This window comes from Crotalus tigris, unplaced genomic scaffold (assembly GCF_016545835.1).
Source record: "Crotalus tigris isolate CLP2741 ecotype Arizona unplaced genomic scaffold, ASM1654583v1 scf7180000020497.760770, whole genome shotgun sequence".
Taxonomy (NCBI): Eukaryota; Metazoa; Chordata; class Lepidosauria; order Squamata; family Viperidae; genus Crotalus; species Crotalus tigris.
In genome coordinates this window covers 24,960-43,519 of record NW_024098046.1, presented here as the reverse complement: position 1 = coordinate 43,519, position 18,560 = coordinate 24,960, and the positions used below count along the sequence as shown (strand labels likewise).

General features: G+C 43.0%; 1 long non-coding RNA gene and 5 other non-coding genes across 6 annotated transcripts; 3 read left to right on the top strand and 3 right to left on the bottom strand.

Annotated features, from left to right (window-relative positions):
• Positions 1-1,086: 1,086 nt before the first annotated feature.
• LOC120318847 lies at positions 1,087-5,981 on the top strand. The gene is made up of 3 exons (XR_005559608.1): positions 1,087-1,189; positions 4,488-4,847; positions 5,488-5,981. It is a non-coding gene; the product is annotated as an uncharacterized LOC120318847 (long non-coding RNA).
• Positions 2,033-2,105, bottom strand: TRNAA-UGC. Its single transcript has one exon. It is a non-coding gene; the product is annotated as a tRNA-Ala (tRNA).
• A 4,058-nt stretch (positions 5,982-10,039) lies between the features above and the next one.
• Positions 10,040-10,112, top strand: TRNAA-AGC. Its single transcript has one exon. It is a non-coding gene; the product is annotated as a tRNA-Ala (tRNA).
• Positions 10,113-13,672: 3,560 nt separating this feature from the next.
• Positions 13,673-13,745, top strand: TRNAA-AGC. Its single transcript has one exon. It is a non-coding gene; the product is annotated as a tRNA-Ala (tRNA).
• Positions 13,746-16,628: 2,883 nt separating this feature from the next.
• On the bottom strand, positions 16,629-16,701 carry TRNAA-AGC. The gene has a single exon. It is a non-coding gene; the product is annotated as a tRNA-Ala (tRNA).
• A 1,729-nt stretch (positions 16,702-18,430) lies between these two features.
• On the bottom strand, positions 18,431-18,503 carry TRNAA-UGC. The gene has a single exon. It is a non-coding gene; the product is annotated as a tRNA-Ala (tRNA).
• Between the last annotated feature and the right edge of the window lie 57 nt (positions 18,504-18,560).

Here is an 18,560-nt window from a genome sequence, read left to right as displayed (position 1 = left end):
TCTTCCTTTTCTCCTCTGCCTCCCAGGAAGGAACCTCATTTAGTGTGATCCTGCAGTTTCTTTGCTCTTTGGCCCATGCTGATTTTAGATGGATTGTGCAGCTCCTCTTGGAGGGCCAATAGGTAAAAGGAAGCAGAGAAGAGAGTTCCTCACCACAGTGGTGTGGGGGTCAGACACAAAACCATGGAATGGAACACAACTAGCCATATATTAAAGTTGATCTTGGGTGAAGGACACTAACATGCTCATTCAAGAAGTCCTGTAGATATCAATGTTCTTTCAGGGACTGCAACCGCTCAGGTGTATCATTTTGAAAACTAACTTATTGTTATATTGTGAAATATGAGTGTTATTTATGAGCTTGGACAATGTTTGGACAATTTTGGTCTCCAGAGGGCACTATTCCATAAAGCACAGCTTACAGAAAAAGGATCCATCATCTCTTCAAGCTAAAGCTTGCAGCATTAGGCTGAGCAACCTTGGAGGAGATGAAGAAACTGGATGAAGGACTTTCTATGGAGGGAGCAAAATAAAGGAAAATGGCTGGAGAATGCAGGCATCGATCATGCTACCTCTTGCATGCTAAGCAAGCGCTCTACCATTTGAGCTAATTCCCCAGCTATCTGATAGCACTCTTGCACAATTGACAGAAGGTTGGTACTCCATGATGAGAGTGCAATCCAACCTACCTATATCAATACATTCGGAGCTTTGGAGGGACGCCTGGATTAGGAGTAAGAGAATCCCTCCAAATCAGGCAGGTAAAACCTCCATCCAGAATGTCCCCTAATATTTGGGCTTCAGCATTTTCTCCAAGTCAGAGCATAACTTCAATCTTTTCCTCAGTTCCCAAGTGAAACTCAGCTGAAGTGAGCCAGGTCCTCAAGAGGCCATGGAGATCTAAGAAGTATTATTTGACAAAGAGCTGGAGGTAATTCAACAGTTGATTATGTCCCTTTGATGTTTCTTTTCCATATTTGAATTGCTATTTAACTTTTTGTTTTTCAGATATGGAACTCAGTGATCGTTGGCTGCTGACAAAACTGACGTTTTTGACCTGAGGCCCTCTAGCTCTCAATGTAACTTGCACAGCACAGCACAGCACAGCACAGCACAGCACAGCACAGCACAGCACAGCACACATCTGTTCCTTAGTATGTTGTCACAGACAGATGATAATGGCTACCAGGTTTGTTGACTTTGGGCCTTGGACTGGTTTGTCGCGCGCGCGCGAGAGAGAGAGTTATAATAAGGGAGGAAGAATGGCAAGGCTAACATTTAAAGATTCATATTGACTAATAAGATATTGTCTTCTTCTTCTCCTCCTCCTCCTCCCCCTCCTCCCTCCCTATCCCTATCCTTTCTCCTCTTACATGGAAACACCAGTCCCAATCAGTTTTCTGAATGTCCTGAGGCAAGTATAGACTTGTGATTACATACAAAGAATAGAATTGACTCTGCAGACAGAAAAAGAGACAGCAGAGTGTTGTTATGGAGATAAGTTGGAAAATTGTTGTGGAGGTGCCAGCTAGGCTGGAAGGAGGGGTCATGTGAGGGCCTAGCTTGGAGTTGTTGCTCAGCTGCAACTGGCATAAGCTTGACTTGGCCCAAGATCCATCTATGGTTATTCCCAGGGCAAGTCAAGAAGTCTGGCGAGATTCTTATACAGAAGTAGTAGACAAGAAAATTACTGATTTCATGAGTGGCTATTCATGAGTAGCTCTGGTTATTTCATCTCAAAGAGTGAACGATTCCCCAGTTGCTTTTTGAGGTACTTTCCATGGTATAAAAAAGAAAAGGCAAGATACAAACTAGTGTGTACAAATAGATTCAATGAGGTTAAATTAATGTATGGATAAAAAAAATGAGCAGAGCGTTGACATCAATCCCCTCATCGGTTGCACTTTACTATATGAGCTAATTCTCCAACTGCCTGGAAGATTTGATTAACTGTGTTACAAGCACTCAGGACAAGAGACAGCAACTAAGAAGATGAAAATAATCTGATTATAAAGTAAAATAAATATTTAACTGGAGAATGTGGGTATCGATCCCACCACCTCTTGCATGCAAAGCAAGCGCTCTACCATATGAGCTAATTCCCCAGCTCCAGGCATCCTTGACCCACCAAAATATAATAATTCTGGACAAAATGCAGAAACCGAGCAGATGAAGCTATAGTAGTGGCCAAAATTTTGGAAACCTTTTAGGAAAAGTGTACAGTAGAAATGTCATCTTTGGTTAAGTTTCCACCAATTTTTCTTCTGATTTCTTTATAACTGTAGCCTTGTTCACTTAATAATAGTATTTTACATCGCTTTCTGGGCAATCAGTCAACTTTTTGCACCATTACTTTAATTTTATTACGTTTTATAAGCTCACTAAATGAAAGAACACAAAAAAAACCCCAACCAGCTTGATAGCAGTTACATAACACACTGACAAATGTCCTCCTCTCAGCTTCAATATATGACATCAATAACTGAATCCTACTGTGATCTAATTGGCCCATTGCCAAAACAAGATGATACCTGATTGGCTCTCTAAACACTCACGCTCATTGGCTACAATCAGATGAAGGAAAGTTACCGGATATCTGCCTAAGCAAATTGTGCTTCCTTTTTCTGGTTATTTGGCTATAACTTTTCATAGACTACAGATAACAGAACAAACTTTGTTGCATTACATTCTTGATTAAATTATCTTTCCATTGATATATACTTTTATGGTACTACTCTAAACAAAGTGGTGTTATAAGCCATCAAACCGCAAATGTACACTTTTCCCAAAAGATTTCCATAATTTTGGCCACTACTGTAGATGCCAGCTGGTCAGATCCACTAGAAGGGACTAAGACACAACCGAACTCAGTTATGTGGCAGACATTTTGGTCTATCCTGAGGAAGTGGAGAAGATCCTCACAGCTGTGAGTTTGGCCATCTGAGTTCTGGAGCATGCCAAATATATTGGATGCCGATCTACAATGCTTATGCCCTATTGGATACCTTCCCCTTGAGTTCTGGCAGGCCCTATCCTCTTAACTTTCCAAGGAGTCATGAAGAGCTGGTTTCCCCCCTTTGCTAGAACAGTAAGGCCAAGGCATGGGAGACCTAGAAAGACCGGTTGCTAGAATTGGGCATGTGTAGTTTAACGAAGAGAAGGATGAGGGGGGACATGATAGCAGTGCTCCAATATCTCAGGGGCTGCCACAAAGAAGAGGGAGTCAAGCTATTTTCCAAAGTGCCTGAAGGCAGGAAAAGAAGCAATGGATGGAAGCTGATCAAGAAGAGAAGCAACCTAGAACTAAGGAGAAACTTCATGACAGTTAGAACAATTAATCAGTGTAATGACATGCCTTCAGAAGTTGTGAATGCTCCAACACTTCATTACGTAACATTTTGGCAAGCAAGGACCCAGGAAAGACATTATTCACAGTTCCTAAAATCTTACAAGCCCTTCCTTCCTTCCTTCCTTCCTTCCTTCCTTCCTTCCTTCCTTCCTTCCTTCCTTCCTTCCTTCCTTCCTTCCTTCCTTCCAATATTTGTAACAGATGGATGAACCAGGTTTGGGGAACTCTTGAGGGTTTTAATCCCAATAAAGAGGTTTAGCTTAGCCAAATCACCTTCATTTGGCTGGAAGTCAGGCTGCATTGACTTTAATATATTATTAGGGTTCATGGCACAGTCAACCAAGTGTCAACCTGGCCATCTTCACTTTTCCTTAAGCTTGCTGCCAGCTGCCATGGAAATGGGGGGGGGGGGAGGAGCAAGGGCACTTGGGAGGGGAAATGTGCAGTTGGGGTGAAAGTGGAAATGCTGGGAACTGATGGGGACGATTGGACTTATGGAAGAAAGAGGGGCCAGCATGGGTTGTTTCACAGGTTCAAGGCCAACCATCTTGGGAATGGCATGCACGAAGGTGGCACAGAGTACCTGAACTAGAGACGTTCCCAAAACATCTTTCTGGACATTGATTGGACTCTGTCTGTTTCACTACTGGGGTGGGCAGGCTCTGGGGTGATTTTTAATTTGTCATGATGCTAAAGAATCCTCTCCTTTTCTACTCTGCCTTCCAGGAAGGAACCTCATTTAGTGTGATCCTGCGGTTTCTTTGCTCTTTGGCCCATATTGGTTTTAGATGGATTGTGCACCTACTCTTGGAGGGCCAATAGGTAAAAGGAAGCAGAGAAGAGAGATCCTCACCACAGTGGTGTGGGGGTCAGACACAAAACCATGGAATGGAACACAACTAGCCATATATTAAAGTTGATCTTGGGTGAAGGACACTAACAAGCTCATTCAAGAAGTCCTGTAGATATCAATGTTCTTTCAGGGACTGCAACTGCTCAGGTGTATCATTTTGAAAACTAACTTATTGTTATATTGTGAAATATGAATGTTATTATATGAGCTTCCCTGTGAAGAAAACATGGATGGGTGCTCTTTGGGCAATACATCAACCTGGTCTCTCTGTTCCTGTCATTTCAGTGCACCATATTGTCTTGAGATAAACTTCAAGTCCAGATTGTGTGCCTGCCACAGCAGGAAAAGAATGTCTCATTTTCTTTGGCACAAGCAATCCTCTGTTTCTCAGGACTCTAGCAAGTGACATCACCACAAGTTTTATATTGGTCCTCCTGGAAGAACATTGCTGGAGGAAAGGCCTCTCAGAACATATTCGTACATCATTTCAAAAGAGTCCAAAACTCTACCCTTTTCCATTACTCAACACGTGTTCATTGCAGTGGACAAATCACCATTTCTCAAGCTAAGAAGCCATACATTTGAAATTAAAGATGGCTAAGATTCTCCTCTTTGGGATCGTTGGCCTGCTCTTTGGCACTATAGGTAAGTAAATAACAGTCTTTGATATTTAGGGAAATTTTTCATGGTTGGATTTGGAAACTTTTTAGCTGAGATTTGATTCCTTCCCCTAAAAGTAGAAGCTCATTTGCATGCAGAAATACTATGGATTCAAGGATTTTGGTTGATCCTCAGTTTGACTTGAAGACCAGGAAAATTATAGAGGACAATTCATTCTTTAGGGGAGCATCAACATCTGCTATATTTCGGCACAGCAGGAGATACAATATCTGGAGAAGAAAGTTTAGTGAAATTTGCCCTGGGTAGGATCAACACTCAGACCATGAACTTGCATTTGATGTTGTTAATCTACATTGCAAGCAGTAAGGATTGAGAAGTTGTACTGGACCAACTAGCAGCAGTATGTATAGGTGCATAGCCAAGCATACAGCATTCAAATCTCCCCTTCATAAAAATATGTAATGAAATATTAATAATAATAATCAAAAACATCTGCCTGTCCAGATCCTTGGTAAGGATTCAATAGGCAGATAAAAATGCCAAAACCACTCTAAACATCTGTCTGATGGTGTGACAAGCCATAATAAGAATGCTATGAGTCAAATCATGCAAAATCCCTGTTGTAGTTTACAGGTCTTGACCTTTTTAACCTTCTTTGTTTCAGCTCATTGTACCTGGTGCTACAATAGCTTCCAGAGATTTCCTGGTCCATTTACTGCTGCCTGTTATGCTTGCAGCACAGATCATTGTTTCAAGAAATCTCTTTATGGAGGTAAAACATGGAGCTCCAAGGCAATGTGTGTGTGTGTGTGTGTGTGCGTGTTGAGGTGGGTTGGAATTTCATGCGGTCCCCCTACCTTTCCTCTTTTTCTCCCCCATCAAACTTTTATTTTTAAAATATATTCTTCCTTTGAACCACCCAATACACCACGGACCACAGTGACATTAAAGGCAGCCAAACAGAGATTCACGAAATAGAAGACATAATCTATAAAGAAATCACATGTTGCTGCAAAAATTCTCACTGCAATGCTTTTACTCCATCCAAGTACCTTCCAGAAGACAGAGAGATTTCGAAGAACCTTCCATTATCACAGGGAGACATCTGCTTCTCAGAAGCCCTCCATCCATCATGCAGTGTCCTTCGGTAGTATCCCATTCCGCCATGACTCTCAGTCAAGCTGATTATTTGTCATGTAATAAACAGCTTCTAAGTATAATCACCGGGTTCCTTTGCTCTTCATTTTGATAAAGGCAATAATCCAAATAGGAGAGATAGGGACCTTAATACTAGATTCCAGGGTTTTCTTCTGTTACATCCTGAGTAAAACACAATGATGAACCAAATAGTCCAATAGATATTTCATCTCTCAATTATTATCCAGTTAGGGCTCAGTGATACAAGGGAGGAATGTAAAATTAAGCGAATCCAGGAGACAAATCAGAAGGAGAAGCAACATGGAGGCCTGCTTTCAATCAGGAGCATTGCTCCTACTTCCACTTTTGTACAATTCCAAACATGGCACCTCTCGCAAAAATGTTGATATTCCGGTTACTTGTCCTGCTTTTATGGATTGGCCGGAGACAAGTATCGTTCGGCAAATTGCCTGGGAAGAGGGTGCATAGACCATTTGATTGGGAAGAGCTCTGGCAAAGGACTAGCCAATAATAAATGCCTGGGATGGGCTGGCTGCAGTGGGGTGCCTGTGGTAAAGTGGGCACAGACATATGCCTGTGGTTAACTGTCCTAGACCCATCTGGAGAAGGTGGGCATTGATTCCACTACCTATTAAAGCAAACCACTCTCTAATTCCCAATTGTCTTCCTGGACTACTTTGCAGCTGTGTAGAAGTCCAGAATAATATGCAAAATTTGCCTGTCTTTGTATGGAAATCAAAAGTGAATAGAGACAAACTGGAGAATGTAGGCATTGATCCTGCCACCTCTCGCATGCTAAGCGAGCGCTCTACCATTTGAGCTAATTCCCCTACTGTGTGGCAGCCTTCTTCTACCATGTCACAGTATTGCAGGACAAGATGCAGAAACTGGGGAGATGTAAATGGTTTAATTCCTCAGCTGCCAGGCAGCCATGACATAGCAAAAAACATTCATGTGAAAATTCAGGAAACAGAGATGATGGAAATTAGGGCCAACTGACCAGCTCCCCTGGAAGTGACGAAGACACATCTGAGCTCAGTTATCTGGGAAGAGTTTGAGCTGGTTGATCCCAAAGAAGTGGGCAAGGTCCTCACAGCTGTAAGCTCAGCCATCTGAGTTCTGGATTCATCTCCTTTTGGGCTTGTTAAAGATAGGGAGGTTACATGTGATTGAGTTCAAGTGCTGGTTAATGCTTCTTTGAGGGAGAGAGTGATTCTATCAGCCTTGAAGAGTCAGGGAGTGCCTTCTCAACAACCTGTCCTTGAACCTTACTGTGTTGGACAACTTTCATCAATCTTCCCTTTCTGGGGAAGGGTGTTGAAGCCGCCTTGATATATGTGGAAGAACAGTTATGCCATATTATCTGCTGAAGAATGGAAGGGTTTATATCCTACCTTTACGACACCACCTATCTTCTGTTTACAATGCAGGCCTTTCAAGAAGGATACACACCAATTTGCGCTCTAGTTCAGGTGACTCTGAGGATACTGATAAATCCCCATGTGGCTTCAACAACTCTCACAGAGCTAACAGCCAGATGACTGTAAAGAATATAAATCCTTCTATTCCCCACTACTCAGAACTGAAGAAACTTCCTGAGTGAGAAGCGAAACATTTCCAAAGGAAAAGAAGCAAAGTCCAGTTGCCTTTTGAGGAAAGAAAAATAGGACATTTGGGACAATCATGACCTGGATGATTGGGAATCTCCATAGGCGCTAATGTAGTTATTAGATTTTAACAAGAATAGTAGTAGGGACTCCCAGACTGAGCTTGACTTCTGGTGACTTCATGGAAACATCCATGGACAAGCTTCATTTGCTGCTGGTTTGCCTCTGGGTGCGATTCAAGGCATTGGTTATTACTTATAAAGCCCTGCATGGAATGGATCCAGGTTACTTGAAAAACTGGCTCACTCCTATGGGGCAGACCCACCAAACTTATGCTGGTAGAAGGAGCCTGCTGTCGGTCAAGGTTTTGTAACACAGTAGAACTGTGGGGGAATTAGCTCAAATGGTAGAGTGCTCGCTTAGCATGCGAGAGGTAGCAGGATCGATGCCTGCATTCTCTAGGCTATCTCTATTCACTTTTGCTTTTCCATACAAAGATATCCTGTTGAAGGCAAATTTTGCATATTATTCTGGACTTCTACAGAGTTGGAAAGCAGTTCAGGAAGGCAATTGGGAATTAGGGGCAATGGTTTGCTTCAGTAGATAGTGGGATCAGTGCCCACCTTCAGTAGATAGTGCGATCAATGCTTGAAGATGCATACCGAAGATGAACCCCAGCCAGCCCCCTGGGATTCTACCTGTCAGCTTCTCCGTGGCTCTTTTAAGAAAAATGATGGAGCAGCTCTGCTAGGATATTGTGCAGGAGACAAGTATCTTTCAGCAAATTGCCCAGGAGGAAGGTGTGTTGGATTGGAAAGGGCTCTGGCAAAGGACCAGCCAATGATAAATGCCTGGGATGGGCTGGCTGCAGTTCCCCTCCCCCCCAGTAGAGTTGGCACAGACATGTGGCTGTGGTTAATTCTCCTAGATCCATCTGGAGAAGGTGGGCATTGATTTCCTTACCTATTAAAGCAAACCACTGCCTCTAATTCCCAATTATCTTCCTGGACTACTTTGTAGTTTTGTAGAAGTCCAGAATAATATGCAAAATTTGCCTGGAACAGGATGTTTTGTATGGAAATCAAAAGTAAGTAGAGACAAATTGGAGAATGCAGGTATTGATCCTACTACCTCTTGCATGCTAAGCATGCGCTCTACCATTTGAGCTAATTCCCCAACTACTCTCTCATATTACCACCTCCAGTGTGATACTCTCCCTTTGGGGCTCCAGGCCAATTGGCAGAGCCAGCTCTGCAGGTTCTTGTGGATAGTCAGGAAGATGGGAGCCAATGTCATCTCAGGGGGCAAGATATCCAAAGAGTGGGTAGCACAGCAGAGAATACTTTTCTCATGGACTCTGCCAGCTGAAATTCCTTGACCAATGGGACCTACAGCATGTCCCTTCTGGCAGCATAGAGAGGGAGGGCCTTTCCCATAGGAATGAGACAGTTTCTCAAGTAAGCTGGGCCCATCTCATGCAGAGAATGTGGATATTGATCCCACCACCTCTTACATGCAAAGCTACCAGATGAGCTAATTCCCCAGCTCCGGGTAGCTTTGAGGCAGTAAACTACAAGACCTCAGGACAAGATGCAGAAACTAGAGAGAGAGAAAAAATTGTCTAAATTACCTGCTAAAAGATAAAACTTTCTTTAGGAGAATGCAGTCACTGGTCCTGCTACTTCTTGTATGTAAAGCAAGTGCTCTATCCTTTGAACTGACTGCACAATATCCTAGCAGAGCTGCTCCATCATTTTTCTTAAAAGAGCCACGGAGAAACTGACATGCAGAATCCCAGGGGTGCATCTTCGGTATGCATCTTCAAGCAACAGGCTGTCTGGAGAAGGTGGGCATTGATCCCACTATCTACTAAAGCAAACCACTGTGCCTAATTCCCAGTTGCCTCCCTGAACTGCTTTCCAACTCTGTAGAAGTTGACTGACAGCAGGCTCCTTCTACCAGCATATAGTGTGGTGGGCCTGTCCCACAGGAGTAAGCCAATTTTTCAAGTAACTTGGACCCATCCCATGCATGGCTTTATAAGAAATAACCAATGCCTTGAATTACACCCAGAGGCAAATCGGCACCCTAATCGCTCTCTCTCACAAAGAGACATTAACCAGCACTTGAATTCAATCTCATGCAAACTCCGAAGCTTTAGCAAACCCAGAAGGAGATGAGTCCAGAACTCAGGTAGATGAGCTTACAGCTGTGAGGACCTTGCCCACTTCTTCAGGATCAATCAGCTCAAACTCTTTCCAGATAACTGAGCTCAGATGTGTCTTGGTCACTTTCAAGGAATCTGGCCAGTTGGCCCTTAGTTTCCATCACCTCTGTTTCTGAATTTTGTCCTACATTTTGTTAGGTCATGGTTGCTTGGCAGCTGAAGAAGTAGACCCTTTACCTGTCCCCAGTTTCTTCATCTTATACTGAGGCTTTAAAAGATGGGTTGGGGGATTAGCTCAAATGGTAGAGCGCTCGCTTAGCATGCGAGAGGTAGCAGGATCAATGCCTGCATTCTCCAGGCTGTCTCTGTTCACTTTTGGTTTCCATACAAAAACATCCTGTGGAAGGCAAATTTTGCAATTTTTTCTACAGAGTTGGAAAGCAATTCAGGAAGGTAATTGGGAATTAGCAGCAGTGGCTTGCTTCAATAGTTAATGGGACCGATGCCCACCTTCTCCAGACAGCTTGTTACTTGATTTTACTATCCATACTGTAGATCCAACCCAGTCAACCCCCTGTGATTCTGTCATGTTTTATGTGGCTCTTTTAAGAAAAATATGTTTCTAGAGAATGAGATATTCATGTTTATGGCTGGGTGCATATTTAATTTAGTTACTGAACTAATACTTTCTGGAATTAATTTATACAAAGAAATAAACCACTTACAATCTATTTAATATTTAAACCTACCAAGCTTCAGATGCTCTGAGACTCTAATCCCTAAGACCTTTATTGCTCTTTGTAGGTATGTCAGTCTTCCTCATCAATGTGGAGTCTGCCAACCTATTGGCAAACTGATCTTAGCTTAGAGTGGGAGGCTGGCCTTATTGACAAAAATGCTCCTGGAGTAGAAGACATTATTATCATGCAGGCGTTATCTCAAACCATCTGCAATGGTACGTGCATAGGAGACTGCCTTTGAAAAAACTTTCAGAAAGAGCATGTTATCTTGTGCCGACCACTATTATCAATATGGTGGCAGCCGCACTGGTTGCCTGGTGGCTTTTATAGGCTATTCAAGATAATCATCTTGTATTGGGGCCTGGTTAATTTAAGATAACTCATTCCAGAATCTGCTCACCCAAAATATTTCCAGAGAGGCTTTCTGAATGTTATTGATGAAGTGCCATCAGGTCAGTATTGACTCTTAGTGACCACATAGGTAGACATTCTTCATGATCATCTGCCCCTTATCTGGTCTTTCATCTCTCCCAAGGCTTCCTCCATCACTGAGAGAAATTGATTTGTTCAAATATATTCTATGCTTTTGAAGCGTAGCACACTCTCGAGACTCCTGAGTTATGTTCGAAATACAACCAGAAAACCAGTCTTTCTATAGAACAAATTAACTTTCATCCAAAAGTGATTTTGTTTTTGACTCATATTCAAAAAACAAACAAACTTCCTGAGTGAGAAGCGAAACATTTCCAAAGGAAAAGAAGCAAAGTCCAGTTGCCTTTTGAGGAAAGAAAAATAGGACATTTGGGACAATCATGACCTGGATGATTGGGAATCTCCATAGGCGCTAATGTAGTTATTAGATTTTAACAAGAATAGTAGTAGGGACTCCCAGACTGAGCTTGACTTCTGGTGACTTCATCGAAACATCCATGGACAAACTTCATTTGCTGCTGGTTTGCCTCTGGGTGCGATTCAAGGCATTGGTTATTACTTATAAAGCCCTGCATGGAATGGATCCAGGTTACTTGAAAAACTGGCTCACTCCTATGGGGCAGACCCACCAAACTTATGCTGGTAGAAGGAGCCTGCTGTCGGTCAAGGTTTTGTAACACAGTAGAACTGTGTTAGCTCAAATGGTAGAGCGCTTGCTTAGCATGCGAGAGGTAGCAGGATCGATGCCTGCATTCTCCAGGCTATCTCTATTCACTTTTGCTTTTCCATACAAAGATATCCTGTTGAAGGCAAATTTTGCATATTATTCTGGACTTCTACAGAGTTGGAAAGCAGTTCAGGAAGGCAATTGGGAATTAGGGGCAGTGGTTTGCTTCAGTAGATAGTAGGATCAGTGCCCACCTTCAGTAGATAGTGGGATCAATGCTTGAAGATGCATACCGAAGATGAACCCCAGCCAGCCCCCTGGGATTCTACCTGTCAGCTTCTCCGTGGCTCTTTTAAGAAAAACGATGGAGCAGCTCTGCTAGGATATTGTGCAGGAGACAAGTATCTTTCAGCAAATTGCCCAGGAGGAAGGTGTGTTGGATTGGAAAGGGCTCTGGCAAAGGACCAGCCAATGATAAATGCCTGGGATGGGCTGGCTGCAGTTCCCCTCCCCCCCAGTAGAGTTGGCACAGACATGTGGCTGTGGTTAATTCTCCTAGATCCATCTGGAGAAGGTGGGCATTGATTTCCTTACCTATTAAAGCAAACCAATGCCTCTAATTCCAATTATCTTCCTGGACTACTTTGTAGCTTTGTAGAAGTCCAGAATAATATGCAAAATTTGCCTGGAACAGGATGTTTTGTATGGAAATCAAAAGTAAATAGAGACAAATTGGAGAATGCAGGTATTGATCCTACTACCTCTTGCATGCTAAGCATGCGCTCTACCATTTGAGCTAATTCCCCAACTACTCTCTCATATTACCACCTCCAGTGTGATACTCTCCCTTTGGGGCTCCAGGCCAATTGGCAGAGCCAGCTCTGCAGGTTCTGGTGGATAGTCAGGAAGATGGGAGCCAATGTCATCTCAGGGGGCAAGATATCCAAAGAGTGGGTAGCACAGCAGAGAATACTTTTCTCATGGACTCTGCCAGCTGAAATTCCTTGACCAATGGGACCTACAGCATGTCCCTTCTGGCAGCATAGAGAGGGAGGGCCTTTCCCATAGGAATGAGACAGTTTCTCAAGTAAGCTGGGCCCATCTCATGCAGAGAATGTGGATATTGATCCCACCACCTCTTACATGCAAAGCTACCAGATGAGCTAATTCCCCAGCTCCGGGTAGCTTTGAGGCAGTAAACTACAAGACCTCAGGACAAGATGCAGAAACTAGAGAGAGAAAAAATTGTCTAATCACCTGCTAAAAGATAAAACTTTCTTTAGGAGAATGCAGTCACTGGTCCTGCTACTTCTTGTATGTAAAGCAAGTGCTCTATCCTTTGAACTGACTGCACAATATCCTAGCAGAGCTGCTCCATCATTTTTCTTAAAAGAGCCATGGAGAAACTGACATGCAGAATCCCAGGGGTGCATCTTCGGTATGCATCTTCAAGCAACAGGCTGTCTGGAGAAGGTGGGCATTGATCCCACTATCTACTGAAGCAAACCACTGTGCCTAATTCCCAGTTGCCTCCCTGAACTGCTTTCCAACTCTGTAGAAGTTGACTGACAGCAGGCTCCTTCTACCAGCATATAGTGTGGTGGGCCTGTCCCACAGGAGTAAGCCAATTTTTCAAGTAACTTGGACCCATCCCATGCATGGCTTTATAAGAAATAACCAATGCCTTGAATTACACCCAGAGGCAAATCGGCACCCTAATCGCTCTCTCTCACAAAGAGACATTAACCAGCACTTGAATTCAATCTCATGCAAACTCCGAAGCTTTAGCAAACCCAGAAGGAGATGAGTCCAGAACTCAGGTAGATGAGCTTACAGCTGTGAGGACCTTGCCCACTTCTTCAGGATCAATCAGCTCAAACTCTTTCCAGATAACTGAGCTCAGATGTGTCTTGGTCACTTTCAAGGAATCTGGCCAGTTGGCCCTTAGTTTCCATCACCTCTGTTTCTGAATTTTGTCCTACATTTTGTTAGGTCATGGTTGCTTGGCAGCTGAAGAAGTAGACCCTTTACCTGTCCCCAGTTTCTTCATCTTATACTGAGGCTTTAAAAGATGGGTTGGGGGATTAGCTCAAATGGTAGAGCGCTCGCTTAGCATGCGAGAGGTAGCAGGATCAATGCCTGCATTCTCCAGGCTGTCTCTGTTCACTTTTGGTTTCCATACAAAAACATCCTGTGGAAGGCAAATTTTGCAATTTTTTCTACAGAGTTGGAAAGCAATTCAGGAAGGTAATTGGGAATTAGCAGCAGTGGCTTGCTTCAATAGTTAATGGGACCGATGCCCACCTTCTCCAGACGGCCTGTTGCTTGATTTTACCATCCATACTGTAGATCCAACCCAGTCAACCGCCTGTGATTCTGCATGTCATGTTTTATGTGGCTCTTTTAAGAAAAATATGTTTCTAGAGAATGAGATATTCATGTTTATGGCTGGGTGCATATTTAATTTAGTTACTGAACTAATACTTTCTGGAATTAATTTATACAAAGAAATAAACCACTTACAATCTATTTAATATTTAAACCTACCAAGCTTCAGATGCTCTGAGACTCTAATCCCTAAGACCTTTATTGCTCTTTGTAGGTATGTCAGTCTTCCTCATCAATGTGGAGTCTGCCAACCTATTGGCAAACTGATCTTAGCTTAGAGTGGGAGGCTGGCCTTATTGACAAAAATGCTCCTGGAGTAGAAGACATTATTATCATGCAGGCGTTATCTCAAACCATCTGCAATGGTATGTGCATAGGAGACTGCCTTCGAAAAAACTTTCAGAAAGAGCATGTTATCTTGTGCCGACCACTATTATCAATATGGTGGCAGCCGCACTGGTTGCCTGGTGGCTTTTATAGGCTATTCAAGATAATCATCTTGTATTGGGGCCTGGTTAATTTAAGATAACTCATTCCAGACAGAATCTGCTCACCCAAAATATTTCTAGAGAGGCTTTCTGAATGTTATTGATGAAGTGTCATCAGGTCAGTATTGACTCTTAGTGACCACAAAGGTAGACATTCTCCATGATCATCTGCCCCTTATCTGGTCTTTCATCTCTCCCAAGGCTTCCTCCATCACTGAGAGAAATTGATTTGTTCAAATATATTCTATGCTTCTGAAGCGTAGCATGCTCTCGAGACTCCTGAGTTCTGTTCGAAATACCATCACAAAACCAGTCTTTCTATAGAACAAATTAATTTTCATCCGAAAGTGATTTTCTTTTTGACTCATATTCAAAAAACAAACAGTGTTTGGACAATTTTGGTCTCCAGAGGGCGCTATTCCATAAAGCACAGCTTACAGAAAAAGGATCCGTCATCTCTTCAAGCCAAAGCTTGCAGCATTAGGCTGAGCTTCTCAGCAGCTAAGGACCATCACACGGAAAGAACCTTGGAGGAGATGAAGAAACTGGATGAAGGACCTTCTACCGAGGGAGCAAAATAAAGGAAAATGGCTGGAGAATGCAGGCATCGATCATGCTACCTCTTGCATGCTAAGCAAGCGCTCTACCATTTGAGCTAATTCCCCAGCTATCTGATAGCACTCTTGCACAATTGACAGAAGTTTGGTACTCCATGGCGAGAGTGCAACCCAACCTACCTATATCAATACATTCGGAGCTTTGGAGGGACGCCTGGATTAGCAGTAAGAGAATCTCTCCAAATCAGGCAGGTAAAACCTCCATCCAGAATGTCCCCTAATATTTGGGCTTCAGCATTTTCTCCAAGTCAGAGCATAACTCCAATCTTTTCCTCAGTTCCCAAGTGAAACTCAGCTGAAGTGAGCCAGGTCCTCAAGAGGCTATGGAAATCTAAGAAGTATTATTTGACAAAGAGCTGGAGGTAATTCAACAGTTGATTATGTCCCTTTGATGTTTCTTCTCCATATTTGAATTGCTATTTAACTTTTTGTTTTTCAAATATGGAACTCATGATCATTGGCTGCTGACAAAACTGACGTTTTTGACCTGAGGCCCTCTAGCTCTCAATGTAACTTGCATTGCACAGCACTGCACAGTACAGCACAGCACAGCACAGCACCGCACAGTACAGCACAGCACAGCACAGCACCGCACAGCACAGCACAGCACACATCTGTTGCTTAGTATGTTGTCACAGACAGATGAGAATGGATACCAAGTTTGTTGACTTTGGGTCTTGGACTGGTGTGTGTGTGTGTATGTGTGTGTGTGTGTGTGTGTGTGAGAGAGAGAGAGAGAGAGAGAGAGAGATAATAAGGGAGGAAGAATGGCAAGGCTAACATTTAAAGATTCATATTGACTAATGAGAGATTGTTTCCTCCTCCTCCTCCTCCTCCTCCTCCTCCTCCTCCTCCTCCTCCTCCTCCTCCTCCTCCCTCCCTCCCTCCCTATCCCTATCCTTTCTCCTCTTACATGAAAACGCCAGTCCCAATCAGTTTTCTGAATGCCCTGAGGCAAGTATAGACTTGTGATTACATACAAAGAATAGAATTGACTCTGCAGACAGAAAAAGATAGAGCAGAGTGTTGTTATGGAGATAAGTTGGAAAATTGTTGTGGAGGTGCCAGCTAGGCTGCAAGGAGGGGTCAAGTGAGGGCCTAGCTTGGAGTTGTTGCTCAGCTGCAAGTAGCATAAGCTTGATTTGCCCCAAGATCCATCTATGATTGTTCCCATGTTATTGTTTAAGTGCCATCAGGTCAGTATTGACTCTTAGTGACCACATAGGTAGACATTCTCCATGATTATCTGCCCCTTATCTGGTCTTTCATATAGAACAAATTAACTTTCATCTGAAAGTGAATTTCTTTTTGACTCATATTCAAAAAACAAACAGTGTTTGGACAATTTTGGTCTCCAGGGGGAGCTATTCCATAAAGTATAGCTTACAGAAAAAGGATCCATCATCTCTTCAAGCTAAAGCTTGCAGCATTAGGCTGAGCTTCTCAGCAGCTAAGGACCATCACACGGAAAGAACCTTGCAGGAGATGAAGAAACTGGATGAAGGACTTTCTACGGAGGGAGCAAAATAAAGGAGAATGGCTGGAGAATGCAGGCATCGATCCTGCTACCTCTTGCATGCTAAGCAAGCGCTCTACCATTTGAGCTAATTCCCCAGCTATCTGATAGCACTCTTGCACAATTGACAGAAGGTTGGTACTCCATGGTGAGAGTGCAATCCAACCTACCTATATCAATACATTTGGACCTTTGGAGGGACACCTGGATTAGCAGTAAGAGAATCCCTCCAAATCAGGCAGGTAAAACCTCCATCCAGAATGTCTCCTAATATTTGGGCTTCAGCATTTTCTCCAGGTCAGAGCATAACTTGAATCTTTTCCTCAGTTCCCAAGTGAAACTCAGCTGAAGAGAGCCAGGTCCTCAAGAGGCCATGGCGATCTAAGAAATATTATTTGACAAAGAGCTGGAGGTAATTCAACAGTTGATTATGTCACTTTGATGTTTCTTCTCCATATTTGAATTGCTATTTAACTTTTTGTTTTTCAGATATGGAACTCAGTGATCGTTGGCTGCTGACAAAACTGACGTTTTTGACCTGAGGCCCTCTAGCTCTCAATGTAACTTGCACAGCACAGCACAGCACACATCTGTTCCTTAGTATGTTGTCACAGACAGATGATAATGGCTACCAGGTTTGTTGACTTTGGGCCTTGGACTGGTTTGTCAGAGAGAGAAAGAGAGAGAGAGAGAGAGAGAGAGAGAGAGAGAGAGAGAGAGAGAGAGAGAGAGAGAGAGAGAGAGAGAGAGATTATAATAAGGGAGGAAGAATGGCAAGGCTAACATTTAAAGATTCATATTGACTAATAAGATATTGTCTTCTTCTCCTGCTCCTCCTCCTCCTCCCCCTCCCTCCCTCTCTCTCTATCCCTATCCTTTCTCCTCTTACATGGAAACGCCAGTCCCAATCAGTTTTCTGAATGTCCTGAGGCAAGTATAGACTTGTGATTACATACAAAGAATAGAATTGACTCTGCAGAGAGAAAAAGAGACAACAGAGGGTTCTTGTGGAGATAAGTTGGAAAATTGTTGTGGAGGTGCCAGCTAGGCTGCAAGGAGGGGTCAAGTGAGGGCCTAGCTTGGAGTTGTTGCTCAGCTGCAACTGGCATAAACTTGACTTGCCCCAAGATCCATCTATGATTGTTCCCAGGGCAAGTCAAGAAGTCTGGCGAGATTCTTATACATAAGTAGTAGACAATAAAATTACTGACTTTATGAGTGGCTTTAGTTACTTCATCTCAAAGTCTCTGGTTTGAGACTTCATCTCAGTTGCATTTTGAAGGTACTTTCCATGGTATACAAAAGAAAAGGCAGATACAAACTAATGTGTACAAATGGATTCAATGAGGTTGAATTAGTGTATGGATCAAAAAAAATGAGCAGAGAGTTGGCATCAATCCCATCATATAACAACAACAACAACAACAAAGTTGGAAGGGACCTTGGAGGTCATCAAGTCAACCCCCTGCTCAGACAGAAAACCGTACACCATTTCGGACAGATGGCTGTCCAGTCTCTTCTTAAAAACTTCCAGTATTGGAGCACTCACTGCTTCTGGAGGCAGTTTGTTCCACTGATTAATTGTTCTAACTGTCAGGAAGTTTCTCCTTAGTTCTAGATTGCTTCTCTCCTTGATTAGTTTCCATCCGTTGCTTCTTGTCCGTTGCTTCTTGTCATCGGTTGCATGCCAAGCCAGTGCTTTACTATATGAGCTAATTCCACAAGTGCCTGGCAGATTTGATTAACTGTGTTACAAGAACTTAGGACAAGAGACAGCAACTAAGGAGATGAAAATAATCCGATTATAAAGCAAAATAAATATTCAACTGGAGAATGTGGGCATCGATCCCACCACCTCTTGCATGCAAAGCAAGCGCTCTACCATATGAGCTAATTCCCCATCTCCAGGTATCCTTGACCCACCAAACTGCAATAATTCTGGACAAAATGCAGAAAC